Raw genomic sequence first — 16,177 nt, 5'->3', positions numbered from 1 at the left:
TCTGACTCCATTGGTCGGTGTTGGGATCCGGAATGGCAGGTTTTTTGAAGACTCCAGGTAGTCGTGATAAGGAACCAAGACTAAGAACTCTTTTGATCAGGAGCTAGAGCAGTCACAGCTCCTACACATCTGTAAAGAGACTTCCAGGGTGGACACTGCCTATGGCAGAGGCCTTTCCTGGACTCTTGGTGATCTTCAGGCCAGGGCTGGCTGCCACAGGTCCCCAGGTGTGAGAGTCCCACCAGGCATGATGACCTTGGCTGATGTGTCCACCCCTGAGAGGGCAGCAGTGAGGCAGGCACCCTCCCTGGGCCCTGGTGCTTCCTCGGCCACAGGCAGCATTCAGCCTCCTTAGGGGACTTCTTCTGTGGAGTTGGGTGGGCTAAAACGAGCTGCTCTCAACACTTAAACCACTAGTCATGGGAACTGTTCCCTCAACAACTTCTTCAGAAAGAACACATTTTGGGCCAGACCTTGGGCAGGAAGGTAGAGGATATGTTCAGTCTGTGACTGTTTATGGAGTGTGTGGCCTGTAGGGGGGTGGGGATGGAGGCATGAGTCACCCATTCACCTGCTGGGTCTGCCAGCTGATGTGGGGCACAGACACCTGGCTATGGCCAGGTGGCAGCAGATGCCAATGTGCTCTGGGCCTCCAGAAGAACTGCCCTTTGCTGTCTAGCATCCTGGGCTGTGGGAAATGAGAGGGAGGGCCAGAGTCACAAGACAGAACTCACCATAGGAGGACGATCAGAGGGGAGCCAAGACCACCCCCATCTTCTTGGTGTCACCCTTTGTGGCTTGTCTCCAGTTTCTAAAAATTAACAGCAGTGACTTGAGGAAATAAGCATTTGGTCTTCTACATGACAAGTAGGGGAGGGAGGGAGAGAGAGTCCTAGGGTGGGAACCGGGTACACCAACTTCCGTCTCTTAAATAGAAAAATCATGAAATCAGATTGGTACAGAAAAAGCTGGAGAGAAAATATAAAGTGCTATAAGGACAAGGTTTTGGTAGTTGACAGTTTTGCCCAAGGGTGGTCGATGCCCTGCAGGAGATGTTGCTTATTCTACAAGGGGATGGTTCTTGGAACTAGGACTTTGGACTTCACTGTTCCCTATCCACTATCTTGGATTGACCCTACCCAAATCAAAACAGCCAATTAAAACACTCCTTGATCCTCCATTTTAGACATCTTTGTTATTGCTTTCCATTTTACAACAACAAAAAAAGCCATGTTTGGAGAGCTTGACACATTTTCTCTAGTAAGATTTCACTGAATATGAAATTTTCCAACATATTCTTTCTTCACCCAAGAGACAGGAGGGCTTGTCCTGGATTGACTCTTTGTTCCATTTACCCCCAACCTTGGCTACATTCCTGGTGACTTATGTGCTAATGTGGGAAGGATGAGAGACCAAGGGGAAAAGTAAAGCAGATCTTGTCTCAGGTCTTGCTGACAGCCTGTTTGTTTTTCTTCTCGTCAGTCAAATCAATGGAAGGGTAACTGATGTGATACAGCAATCTGTATACGGGGTAAATTTGGGAGTTCATAACCCGCTTGAATCAAACTGTGAAATATGATGTATTAAGAACTATGTAATGTTTTGAACGACCAACAATAAAAAAAAATTTAAAAAAAGAGGAGGTGCTGGTCAGAGCTAGGGAGTACATGAGCCAGCTACTGGAACAAGGATTCCTGCACTTCTTCGTCACGGCTCGCATCAATGAGACCAAAGACGTTCTGGCCAAGCAGAAGTCCACTGTGCAGACCATCCCCAAGGTCATCATCAAGGTCAGTTTTAGCATCTCAGGGAAGAGAAAAAGGCAAGGTTGTTCATTAGATGTGTGTGTGTGTGTGTCCTGCTTGAAAAAAAAATAATAGAGTTAGGATCCTCCTGTTCTTTGAAAGAACTAATCTGCCCTATATATAGTCACGCACATATAACACTCCTCGTCTCTCCAGATTTAAATATATAGATGTGACTGCAGATATAAATATAACCTGTGGATATAAACACACTTGTGGAGGAAGATCAAGATGCATAATGCATCACAGAGACTCAGAACTTTCCGTGTCTCTGGACTAAAGTGGGTCAGGCATGCCATATGATATGTGAGCCGCCTGTGTCACCTCCCTCTGCGTCCTGGACAGTGGGATTGTTCACAGAGGTATAATTTTATACAGTAGGATCATAAGCTGAAATGTACAGTTCTGTGACAATGACTTTCGCAATCAGTAGCAGATTGGAAGCAGGAAGTTCCTTTCTGCTTTTCCCTCTCAGTAACCCCCTCGCCAATACCAAGAGGGCCACTTCCCCAACTTCCATCACTGCGGGTTTGTTTTGTCCACTTAGGTGATGGTTGCAATGGTGCCTCACCAGGTACCACCAGACATTTCTGTGAAAAGCCCTCAGAGCCATGGCAGGGGAGAGCTGAGGGTGGGCGGGAAACAGGGAGCCTACTTCTCCTGCTTCCCAGGGGCACCACTGCAGCTTTCGACGGTGTCTGTCATCAGCCACCCCCTTGAGACCCCTTTGCACCCACAAATCAGGAATCTGAGCAGCTGGCAGGGAGCTAGGGGGAGTGACACTCCCTGCCACTTACCCATGGCTGAGAGCCCTTCCCTAGGATCTGGATAACATTCTTCTTGAAGTGGTTACATGATAAGCAGGGATCCCAAGCAGCTGCATTCCCCTAAAGTGGTGATGAATTAAAGCTCCATAATAAGCCTATGATATCTTAATGGCCCTCCAGGTGGGGGGCAGTGGGCCCAAGTGGGGAGTAGACCTTCTTTCCTGTGAATCATTAGTGAAGCTGGTAACCATTGTGTGGCATTCAAAGTGGTGGCCTTCCTTTGGGGACTTTTTTTTTTCCTTTCAGTGACTGGGTTCTGAATGCCATTATCAAAGATTCACATGTATCAATGGGAGGTAGGAAGTAGCACATTTCCACTCCACCCACGAGAAAACTGAAGGTCAGATAGGCTGTATAACTTGTCCAAGGTCACACAGCCAGCAAGTAGGGGAGCTGGGCCTCCAAACCTCGCAGTCTGGCTTATAGAGGCAGGGCTGGGAACTGGCTCCCTCCGCCTATTTTCTTGGTTTGTTCCTGTGTGGAAGGCATCTGAGCCACCCTAAGGTGAGATCCACCTGAACCTGAATACAATGGTACTGCCCACTGAGGAACGTGGACTACTCCAAGCCCCTTTTAGCTCTTTCACCCCAGTTACCACCTGTAGACCCACCATGGACCTAAAAGGCCTTAAGAGCCTGGATTAAAATGAGGATGTGAAGGTTGCAGGCAAAATCAGAAACACATGCAAAACAGAGGAGTGCATCCTGGGGCCGCCCCAGGGGTGCTTCATGCGGGGAGAACTGGAATTCAACAGCTTGAGGCACAGAGGGCCACATCAGGGAGGTCTGCCCTGCTCCCTGCCCAGGAAGGCTGCCGCTTCATGGCTGACTGTCCATGGAGAAGGGTGCCAGGCCCACCCCAGCTGCACAGTGGAGACATCTTTGGCTGTTTTCTTGGGGACGTTGAATAGGGCCTGTCTATGGATCCTTTCCCATCAGGGGCGAGGCCTGCATACTCACCTAATTACAAAGCAGTGGCTCATCCCCAAGAGTGTCTCAAGAGAAAGCTTTTCACGCTATGGAGGCGCACATCGCAGCACAACATAGAATCTAATTGCACCACTGATAATAATCTGGATGTATGAAGGAAACGGATACCTTTGATCTTTTAGGCATTATTAATTTGACGGAGTATTTGTTCTCTTCTGGGTTTACGGAAAGGGTAGTTTCATTCCCCAGGAGCAGAATCAGAAATACCTTACTCCACCAGTGAGCGGACCTAGGCCAGGAGGATATACTTTACTAAGAGTTGTTTCCGTTTGGTTTGGTTTCCACCAAGGAATCAGGAAGGCTGTGCTCAGTGGAAACTAATTTAGAGGCAGGACATTTGACTGAGACTGGAGTGTGAGGGAGATTTGAAATCTGGCTTTTGTCATGTTTGTTCAGGAAAGAGGTGAGGGTGTGGCAGCACACATGAGCTGTAACCACCAACCTCCTGAACCCCAAGGGTAAACCAAATCCAAATAGGGCAGGAGTGTTCCTAGGAAGTGTCTCACACCCTCAAAAACTGCAGAGGCATCTCCAACCTGTGAGAGGTCCTTCCTCATTCTGGAAACTCTGTCTACAAGCTGGGGCGCCTGGGACCCAGCTTAGTGGACTGGTGATAGGAAATCCAGGGCCATGGTCTGCTTATGACAGTACTTACACTGCAAGAGATGGGGGCAGGGAAAGAAGACTCGAGGAAGACCAGGGAGGAGAGGGAAAAGAACAGTAGGAAAACATGGAATTGAATTGTCGCACAGGAGACCTCAGTGAGATGAGTTAGATGCAGATGCGTGGTATAAAACAGGAGCTGGAGAGGGAGTTAAATGCAAGCCAGAGTGCAAAATCTACAATGGCTTGGAGTCCAGCATTATCTAGGACATATGTACTCAAATGCTAGGAAAATGCTAGAATCCTTCCTCTTTCTTTTTGAGCCTGAATTGGACTCCCCACTGACTGAATCTCCCAAGGTCACCATGGATCAAAGTGCCAGGCATGGGGTGGAAAAACAGGAGAGATGATAAGTTACGGGGACATGGCCCTCGGATCCATAGCTCATGGACAAGAGGAGGGATAAGGCCAGCACACGGTGCTAACAGTGATAGCACCTGTGATCTATTAAGCACAAAATTACTAGACACCTCTCTCTTGTATTATCTTTTGGAATCCTCCGTGTCACCCTACAAGGTAGGGAGGTATTAGTAGAATCTTCATTTTGCAGATGTCCAGAGAAGATAGTACCTTGCAGCATAGGGCTCTGGGGCCAATTATAAGAGTTCAAAACCTGTTTTCTCAACATAATACCTGTGTAACTCTGCACAGATCATTGCACCTCTCTTAGATTCTGTTTTCTCGGGTGTGTCATAAAGGTGATAACAATGCTGGCTTCCTGGGGTTCTTGTGAGTTTTAATGAGCCAGTGGATGTCTGCTGCCTGAGTCACAATAAACACCTGGTATATGTTGGTTGCTGCTATTATTGCAATTTCATCTGTTTGCAAGTGACTTGCCCATGATGGCGCACCTGGTGAGGGAAGGCGAGGAGCTTCTAATCTGGGTCCTTCTGATTCAGAAGGATATGCAGGTAACCACTGGGCTGCCTTGCTCTCACCCTGGGACTCTCCCAGGAAGCAGGGTTGAGGACTGCTTTGACTAAGAGGTCTAGGTGTTTTGAGAGAGGAGATATCACTCAAAGTTGAATGCTCATGACTTAAGACTCTAGAAGGGTAGCTGATCCTCAATAAATGGATGGCATTTAACCAGTACAGATGGATGGAGAGAGCATTCTAGATACTAGAAGAAAACATGAGCAAGGGCAGGCAGGAGGCAGATGGCAAGTGTGGAGAGCAGCAAAGAGCCAGCCTTGGTTGGGGTGGAGGTTGGAAGCCAGGCCTGAGTAGTGATGACCCAAGAAAGGCAGCTTAGGGCCTTTTGGAGGTGAGTGTCACATTTATGGATGAGAGCTTTGCAATTGACTCTGTGGACAAGAGGCTTCCATCCCCAGAGCATGGCTAGAACCTGGTCATCAACTCTGTCCTCCCCAGAGCCCTCCTTTCTTTCTCTTCGAGGTCTTGGACAAAGCATTTTCTGGTAACTTCAAGCTCAGCTGATACTGGAGTCACCTGGCAGCTAGACTCAAGCTGCTCTTACCCAGCTTCCTTTTTAGAAGTTCCTGGAAGGTATTGGGCCTCACCTACCTGCATCTAAGTCATTATCAACCAAATCCATTAGACCAATGGACACACATTCTTAAATCCCAATAGATTCCATCTTGGATTTGATTGGTCCTTGTGGCAATAAAGTTTGGGTTTAGGTTAAATTTGTTTCTAATTAATGATTCCCAGCACCCACCATGTGTGAGTCATGGTGTGTGATCCTCATATGGAAAATAGCAGGGAGAGACAGTCATTAAACTTCAATGAGCACACATATCTTTCCTCATGCTATCAAAATATTTTGATGAGAAAGTGTATTTTATTAAAAGCAGACATAGAATTTTTCTCTGCCTTCCCATGTGCTGATTGTTGTAAGCTGATTTAAGTTAGGAAAAAGCTCTTCAGTATTTTAATTCATGATAAACAGCTGGGTTTTTGAAGAGGCTGGGCCACAGCGGGGAATCCAGCTGGTGTCCAGGCTACAGAGTTGCTTGTCTGGGGCCTGTAGCCCATAACATGGGAACAGCAACCAGTGCCTTTCTCCCATTCTGAGGGCAGGTTTTACGGTTTTCAGTCCTCATGGAAATCAACTGCAACAAGACAACCAGGAGGGTCAGCAGCAACATCTGATGTAGAGAAAGAGAATCTCAGTGGCTAAGACATGGGCCGGGGGTCAGACTTCCTGGTTCATAATCCTATCTGGGCTGTTTGGGGCTAATATCCACTTCATATGTAAATCGGTGACGATAATAATAGGTCTTACAAGAAGTGTCTCTTTCAACACCCCCAAAGAGTGTTCAGGGACTTCTTCTGTGCAGGCTTCTCTTAAGGGCAACACCTGGACAGACTGTGTCCATATGGGATGAGAGGAAAACGGGGGACCAAGTCCAACCCACGCATCATTTTCTAAGCCCTACAGCCTCGTGGGGAGCTGCATTCACCATAAGAAAGGGTTTCCTACTCAGGCACCATGGTGTTCCTCTGCAATCCCAGCAATTCAAGAGGCTGAGGCAGGAGGATTGCAAGTTCAAGGCCAGCCATGGCAACTCAGCAAGACACTGTCTCAAATCACGATTATTTTTTAATATTTATTTTTTAGTTGGACATAATAGCTTTATTTTATTTATTTATTTTTAGGTGCTGAGGATCGAACCCAGGCTTTGCATGGGTTAGGCAAAGCACTCTACCGCTGAGCCACAGCCCCAGCCCTCAAAATTTTTAAAAAGGGAAAGGGGATGTTGCTCAGTGATAGAGAGCCTCTGGGTTAAATCTCCAGGACCAAGAAAAAAAAATTAAAAAGAAAGAAAAGAAGGGCTTCCCCCCCCACACCTGGCCCAGGGGCACTGCAGCTCAGCCTCGCATCCACATCTCTTCTGACTGCCGACACTAGTGGGGTTGGCCTCAGCCAGAGTCCTGACATTTTGTTCCAGCTGGAGCCTTTCATTAAATGTCCACAATTCTTATTGACATTAACCTTGGAATCCTCAGATTCCCTGCTGCCCATATCCTTGAGTGAGGCAGGCGGGCTGCTGAGATGAGTGCTGGGGTCCTGTTCCTTCAGCATCACAATTCATACACCTTCATCCCAAGGACAAATTAAACTTGGGGGAACCACCAAGAGTCCCAGTGTACTTGACAGCCACTAGGTGAGATGAGAGCTTCATATTTTTTCTCAGTCGGAACACAAATATCAATGTCATCACACCATAATAAGGAAACAGAGCCTGTGTTCTGATCATCCTGGGCCCTGATCATTTTCCTCTGTGTGTCAGTCACCTCGCTGTGATAAACACCTAAGGTAAAGCAACTTAAAGGAGAAAAGGTTTATTTTGACCCAGGGTTTCAGAGGTGTCAGTCCGTGGTGCCTGGACCCTATTGTTTTGGGCCTGCGGTGGCTCAGTGCTCATGGCAGGAGTGTGTGGCAGAGGAGGCTGCTCACCTCCTAGCAGCCAGGAAGTAAGAAGAGCAAGGAGAAGGGGCTGGAGGACAAGGATACCTTCAAGGACACGCCCCCTAATGACCTGACTTTCTCCCATGGGGCCCCACCTCTTAAAGGTCCCACCACCTCCCAGTGACACCACAGGCTGATGATCAAACCTTTAACACATGGGCCTTTGAGGCCTGTTCCAGATCCAGGCCATAATACTCTCCGTGCCTCTGACCAAGCCCATTCTCTCTCCAGCTTTCCTGTGCTCTCAGAGACTCCCTCCCCTTCTCTAGAACTCAGCCTACCCCACCCTTGAAGAGGGAAGTCAGGGGCCGGGAGCCAGGAGCCAGCAGGGAAGTGGATTAATCCATTTGTCTATGGTTCTCCTCTCTGTGCCTCATCCTTCCCCTAGGGGGATGTACCGGTGGAAACTGCCTCACCATCAATGAGGAAATTTTTTTTTCTCCCTTAAAAGCTCAGATTTCATACATGCTAGTATGTCTCAGATGCTGTGCCATCTGAATATTACATTGAATTGTTCCAGTAACTGCATTAAAAAAACTAAAGACCAGAGATTTCAAGTGACCTGCCCAAAGGACACACAGTGGCAACCCCTGAAGACCTTGAGTTCAACTAACTTTCTCCTTAGCCTCCCTTGGAAGATCATCATACACACACACACACACTCACACACACACACACACACACCTACGCTCTTCCCAGACACACTGCCCCAGGCCATCTGTGGAGGAAACAAAACACATTTCTCTGTGAGTTCCTGCCCTCGGGGACTCTGAGCAGATGAAGCCTATTTACCCCAGGGCACCCCAGATGAGACACCTCCAGCCACACCTTTAACAAGCTTAGGAAGCTGACTACCCATTCCTGGCTGTTGGTCATGGAGAATGATGGCCACAGAATCAGACAGATGTGAGCTGGGCACGTGCTGGCTCCATCCTGGGTGAGTCCTGCCACTCCCAAGTGTGATTGCCATCCCACCCCCCAGCACTGCTCTGCATTTGAGATAGAAAATGAGACATTACTGTCTGCCACAACACCTAAATCATATTGCAGTCTATGCATTTCTCCATACTCTATGTTTGTATAAATATGTCAAGATATTCTCTATTGTCATATATATCTAAAAAGAACAAATAAAAAAAGACACACACACAAAGAAAATATTCCAGAGTAAAATCAGTCCCACCTACCTGTCTTGTAATTCCACTATATTGGGGCTACTGGATAGTCTTTTAAAAATGATATCTCTACCTTTACCCTAAATAGAAAATCCTGTTATCATCAGGTAATGTATATCAAGATCTCAAGGCCACCTTGTCACATTTCACTCGGGCGTAGGAATCTAATTCTTTCCCCACGAAGTCAAAAAGAAAGGTAGGTGGTAGATGTGTTTTCAAATTTAGTTCAGGGTCAACTTATAATCATTGTCCTCAACAGAGGTTTTAGTGATAACATAAAAAGCTAACACTGCAAATGATTCTTCAGTGGATTTCAGAAAATAAAGAAGCTATTCTCACCAAAAAAGTTACTATTTTTATCTCTCATCTGTCAGAGATCACAGTGTAGGTAGTATTTAAAGATGAATGTTTTAGAATCAGAAAGACCTAGATTTATATCCGGGTTGGTTCTGCCAACTTACTGTCTCAGCAAGCATTTTTATTTATCTTCTAAGTTTTACTTTTCTACTAATAGAATAGAGGTACTAATAATAAGGTCTACCTCCAAATCAGACCTATAGGGATTAAATAATGCAAGTAAATAATCATGTAAGTAAAATGATGAAAATCATAACTGTATTATGAACACTAAATAAAGGTAAGTTATTGTCCTCATTGTTGTTGTTATGAAGCAGTCACTATAGGGTGTCATTAAAGGAGGATGAGGTGCTAGTCTATCACTATTCAAGTCTCATCACTTACTCTGTGAACTTAAAACAGTTGCTTAATGGTTCTGTGTCTCAATTTCTTCATTGTAAAATGAAGACTCACAGAATCTACTGCATGGGTAGGGGATTAAATAATCCTCATGTGAGGATTAAAAGAAGTTGATAAAGCTTTCAATGATGATAGGAATATTCTAAATCTATACTGTCCAATATGGTATTCATTAGCCACATGAGGGTCTTGAGCCCTTGAGGTATGGCTAATGCCCCTAAGGAGATGAATTTTTAAATTTCAGTTAGCTTTAATTAAGTGAATCAGCTGCATGTGACTAGTGGCTACCATATTGACTAGCATAGACTGACCTCACAACCTGACCATGCTAATCTTTAGTATTATTCACTAAATGCTAGCCCAGGTCTTAGCTGGGAGCAAGGCAGTTGCTGGAGCCAGTGAGCAGAGTTTTCAAACAAGCATTTGCTTCTTACCAGCAGTGACCATAAGATGAGGAAGAAGGAAAGAACTCAATTTCAATAATACATGGAAGTCGTGATTGAAAGCACTTGAAATAAGAACTGTTAGGTGAATCTCATAAATTGTGTGAATCAAATTGCCAACTTAATTCATTCTCACTCGTTTTCAAACTCTTTTTCTTCATTTCAGTTTCAATTTTGAAAACGGTTATACATTTTGTAGAGCCATGAAAGATTACTTGTGGTCTCCTAAAAAGTAATTCCTTCCTAAAAAGTTTACATAAAAATCACTCCATCGCCCCTCCTTTGGGGTGTGTGTGTGTGTGTGTGTGTGTGTGTGTGTGTGTGTGACTTTTCTGTTTAAAAGAATGGGAGTAGATGCTCATAATCATGAAGTAGTATAAAGAACAAGAACTCAGGCCGGATGTGATGGCGAATACCTGTTATCCCAGTGGTTTGCGAGGCTGAGGCAGGAAGATCAGAGTTCAAAGCCAGCCTCAGCAAAAGCGAGGTGCTAAGCAACTCAGTGAGCCCATGTCTCTAAATAAAATACAAAATAGGGCTGGGGATGTGGTTTAGTGGTCAAGTACCCCTGAGTTTAATTCCTGGTACCAAAAAAAAAAAACCCAGTATGTCAATATTGGTGAGTGGCATGTAACTTGGGAATGCATCATATTAACAGATTGGTTTTTAAAGAACAGAGATATTTTAAAATAGTATATTGAAAGATAAATCATAGCCATCAAATAGTTGGAAAAGCAATTGATATCACCAAGTAAGACTTACACATTTTTTTTCTCAAGTCCATGTATTAGATATGCTTCTGTAAAGTTGATACACATGAAAGTTCCTGCTTGATCTAACCTTCTCTGGGTTGCCTAAAGTGTCTCTTTACTTAAGGTTTTTTAAGAGCAAGAACATCAGAAATGCAGCTATACCGATAAGGAATTGTTTTTTATAGCATTAAAGAAAAGAGAGTTGTGAAAATTCATGGAAGAATTCAATAAGAACAGACCTTGTCTCCCAAAATAGTCATTGATCTCAGCATTTCATAGACACCGTAGCATGACACAGCACCTGATCAACACATAACATGAAAATACTATGTGTAGGCTCCATTTTCCCCAGAGGAAATGGGAGGGAATACCTCCACCTCCATTTCCCAGACAAGGAAGGGTGATATGGACCACTGGGCAGATTTTTATATTGGGGTTGATCTGAGTTTTTAAGATTCAGTATCATCTCAGTAGTCAGGGCCAGGAAATTTAAATTCTGAGAACAAGAGACAAACAACAGAAAGGGGACATCAAGTCTTTGTTAACTGCAAAAGAAACACACTCCAATCAGAGAGCAGTCCCTCCTTCCACCTCACCATCTCCCTCAAGTCTTTCTCCATCAGGGACATTCAGGCATTTTTGATATACATGTGTCAGCAGCTAATCACAGAGATAATTGATGAGGCCTGGCTCCTGAAATTATCCAGAAAGCCCAATCTTCTGATCATATTCCAATCTGAAGTTTACCCACAAGGCCCAATCACATATGAGGCATTCCCAAGTTAAATGCCACTTACCAATACTGACATACTGGGGTTTTTGTTTGTTTGTTTGTTTTTGTTTTGGGTAACAGTCTTCCAAATTTCGGGTTGGGCATTCCTAATCCAAAAAAAGCTGAAACTTTCTCAATGAAATCATGATGTTCAAAACATTTTGGATTCTGGAGTATTTCATATTGAGGATGTTTAACCAGAAAGTCCATGCCAATATCCTAAAATCTGAAAAACACCAAAGTTTTTCAGGTAAAGGCACTTCAAGATAAGGGATTTCAGAGAAGGAACATTTGACCTGCACTATCACATTTGTAAGGGTATACTTTGTTTTCCACAGCTCAGGAATCTTCTTGTAGAGCCAGCCCACCACATGGGAAAGATTCTTAGTTGGGGTTCATGGGCTCCTCGAGAACCTGGGAAAGACTTTATGAGTCCATAGTGAATCCCCTAAGATATTTAATCCACAGTGTATGTATCTTGCACTTGTTGATGCGTATGTCTATGGGGAGGAAGGGTTAGGAGCAGCCATCAGATTTATCTTTTAATTTTTTTATTAGGACATTATAATTATATATAATTGTGGGGTTTATTTTGAAATAATCATACCTGTATGGGACAGAAGTTGCTCCCTTTCAATCCCCAGTACTTACCTCTTTTCCTCCCTCCTCCCTCCCCCATTGTCCCTCCTCAACTCTGCTGGTCTCCCTTCTATGTATTTATTAGTTTTTAATGGGTGCTTCATAAATAGACATAAAGGTGAAATTCGCTGTGGTGTGTCCATGTTTGTGCATAATGCATAATTGCTCATAGATGGACTTAACACATAATTTGGTCAACTTCATTCCACAGTTCCTTCCTTTTCCCGCCCCTCCTTCTCTCTCCCTCAAACCCTTTCCTCTACTTCACTGATCTCCCTTGAATTCTCCTGGGATCAACCCCCCCCCCCGACTCCACTTCCCCCCTGCCCTTATTTTGTTCTGGCTTCAGCATGTGAGAGAAAACATTCAACCCTTGACTTTCTCAGCCTGGCTTATTTCACTCAGCATGATGTTCTCAATTCCATTCATTCACAAGCAAATGCTGATTGATTTTTGAGGGCTCAGGCCCATACCTGTAACAGCGTGCCATGGAGAAGGGGGATGGCCCCCAAATGTTTTTCTCAGAGACAGTTAAAATCATCATAAGCAAACACTTTGACCAGTAATGTCTCTGAAGCATCCCCACATTCTCTAATTTAGAGAGGATTTTTAAAAATAAATATTAATCTTTATTTTGTATTTTTAAAAATCTAGAGGATTTTTAAATTCCTTAAACGTGGGGAAAAAAAATGTCCTGGACACACCAGAGGATTAAACCAAGGGGACCATGTAACTAACATATTTCAATGTACTTCAGTGTTTACATTGACTACATCTGGGAAGAAAGTAACAAATTCAGAATGACTTCCACATGTTTTGTCTGTACCAATGGTTTTTAACTGGGTGGGGGGTGGGGTTCGGGATTTTGCTACCCAGGAAATATTTGACAGTTTCCAGAGCTGCTTTTGGTAGTCATGAGAGGTGTAGGGGCGCAATTGGCATCCAGTAGATAGACCCAGAGATGCTGCAAAATATCCTACAGTCCAGACAAAAAGATGTCAATCATGTTGAGGTTGACTCTGGGCTAGACCTTGACTCTTGGCTATTCCACAGCCTTCAAACCAAGTTAATCCACTCGCAGTCTGTCCCCAGCAGCCACAAAATTAATGTCTGGTTCACATTCCAGTGTGTTCCTTATTTTATTGACCCCTCTCCCATTGAGCCTGATTTATACACAGTCTTTTCACCGTGGCTCCAAATCCAACATTGCTTCCCACCCAATTTGGAAAACTCCCTTGCTCCTGCCTGGTGTCTGGACCTCAGGACAAAAATGGTTTGGGTTATCTTGTGAAGGCCTAGTTGTTGCCTTTGCTGGCCGCCTCTGGTCATGGAGTCCTAGGCTCTAAGTGCAGCCTCTCTAGTTAGAAAGACTTGACCTTGAGTCCCTTTCCAGGCTATAGCTTCAAATTCTCATGCAAGATACTTATTTCTCAGAACCACAGTTTCCTCTTTCATAAAATGGAACTCCAGCACCAATGATCCTTCCTAGATAACCTTATTCTTCTTAGAGGAACAACTATTATTATGTTATAATCTCCTTTCTGGTTCCTTGGAGCTGATACAAATTCAGCTCTCATGTTGTGGGGCTTATGTGAGAACCATAAATTCTCAACTGGGGTTGGTCCTTGGTAGTCAACAAAGATGCTGAAAATAAATGAATTAAAACCTCCACTACTTGAGATTCTAACTTAATCGTTTGGCGTAGGTTAAGATCTCCATAGTTGTAAAGCACTAACTACTAGTAGATAAGGCACACAAACCAAGTGTACCTGCTGCTGTTACCATCTTGACCATGTCTGCTCCACTCCTGATCCCCCTGAACCCATCTCTCCACCAACCTGCTGCCCAAGACAAGGGGTTACGAATGTAACAAACATAAGGAAGTTGCTGAAGGTTTTGTTTTCTTACAGATTTTAAAAACAAAAAAATTCTATAGTCATAAACTGAATCTTAAACCAAGACTTAAAAAGTAAAGCCATAAGATTTTTATTCTTAGCTACAGAGTCAGTAAGCAAGGATCCTTTTCTCTGTGTAACATCCTTCCTTTTTACCTCCACACAAAAGAAACTTCTCTAGGTTATACACTTGCAAATGAAATAAGGTCTAACAATGACTAGGTTGTTACCTAGAAAACTCAAGCAACCAGCAAATTCCATTTCTAAACAGTTTATCTAACTTAACAAATATTTACTGGACACTGGGTCGCTATTGGAGTTAAAAGTGTACTAAAATAAAAGGTAAATAGAGCTACCTAGAGCATCGCTACTCCAAAAAAGCACGAGCTATAATGTATTGCACCTTTGCCATGAACCTTGCAAACAGCTTTCTGTGCATTATCTCATCCCACCCCTTTCTTATGAGGGAGGAATTGTTATATTATTTTTTTATCTTGTTCTCAAGTGATTTAGGTCTTGTACAGATCTGCCCATTTGGCATACACATGCCCTAAGCAAAAGAAATTCTATAGTCCCCTGGCCATTTTCCAGCACATTAAGTTTGTGCTGGGAAAGTATGCAGTTACAAGTGCCTGGTGCATAGTAAACACGGTGTAATGGATAATAATAATAATAATAATAATAATAACAATAGCCTTCTACAAACATCACCGCATATGAACACCAGGCCAGTTTTACAGAAAAGAGAGTCTTGGAGAGTATTAGTGAGTCACCTGGGTCCCCACTGTCAGCAAGGGTCAAAGCTGGCATTGAACTCTGGTTGTCTCTGCTTGACAAATACCTGATACTTGGGGAAGTTGTTATGGACAAATTCACCCACAAATAGCTGTATCTCATCCTAGACTTCTACCCTCCTGGGATCCGCTGTTGCAGCTGTAGCTGAAAAATTCTTTCCCCTGTTTCAGTGTCGAGAGTCTTCCTCTTCAAGTTCAACAACAAGGACTCTCTCCTTAGACATTTAAAGCAAGAAGGCACGAGCCCCACGGAGCATTCTCTCTCTCTCTCAAGCTCAGGAATCCTTCACGTCCTGATAGGAGGTTTGAGTCCTTTCCAGAAGCCAGTTCACTCAGCTGCCCTGTTGGAGGAGGCTGCTGCTACACCAAATGCACTCCCACGCTGCCTGCGGTCACGAAGCAGCCAGTAGCCACGGCTATTAACCCGAACTCTAATTAGGATGGTTTTTATAATGAGGGAAAGAGTGTGATTCTAATTAGTAATTTTTCATCTTTTTCTCCATAGGTATCCACAAGTCAGAGCAATAGGCTGTCCTCCTCGGGCTGGTTGCACATACTATAAAAATTTCAGCAAAAGTGAAAATGGGGAAGGAAACAGAGAAGCAGGAGAGAGGTCTTACAGGCTACTGATGAGCTGTGTTCTCCCTTGACTCAGGTCCAAGGCGCTGCGGTCGTCGGTTTGGACATGGTTGTCACTGTTGAGTTCACCAACCCTTTAAAAGAGATGCTTCAAAATGTCTGGATGTACCTGGAAGGTCCTGGAGTCATAAGACCCAAAAGGAAGATGTTCCGGTACGTGCTGGGAGAAAGCGGGAAGGCAGCTTGGGGCCGTGGGACGCTGTCTCTGTCCCTCTGTGTCTTTTCTGATGACATCTACTCTCTAGTGAAAGTGTCGAAGATGCAACTCCTTGATGGATCCGGTCTGTGGGGCATGGGGTAAAAACAAGTTTGGTTTGACCATCACGTCCATCATTGAATCCTTAAAGCCACCCAGAAGGGAGATACAATTACCAAGTCTCTTCTTTTGTTGGGGAATTTGGAGCTTCAACAGGTCAGTGGGCTGCCTCCATGACACACAACTCATAAGCAGAGAGCGGAATTTCAAATTCAAGGTGGCAGATTGCAGAACTCATTCCCATCATTTTGACACATGACTCCTCATGTGTCACCCACTAATATTCACTGAGCACCTGCATATGCCAAGTAGAACGTTGAAAGATGCCCTTTCTATGGG

Source organism: Ictidomys tridecemlineatus, unplaced genomic scaffold (genome assembly GCF_052094955.1).
Source record: "Ictidomys tridecemlineatus isolate mIctTri1 unplaced genomic scaffold, mIctTri1.hap1 Scaffold_39, whole genome shotgun sequence".
In the NCBI taxonomy this organism is placed as follows: Eukaryota; Metazoa; Chordata; class Mammalia; order Rodentia; family Sciuridae; genus Ictidomys; species Ictidomys tridecemlineatus.
The sequence above is the reverse complement of the archived record's forward strand: the minus strand, read 5'-3'. Positions refer to the sequence as shown.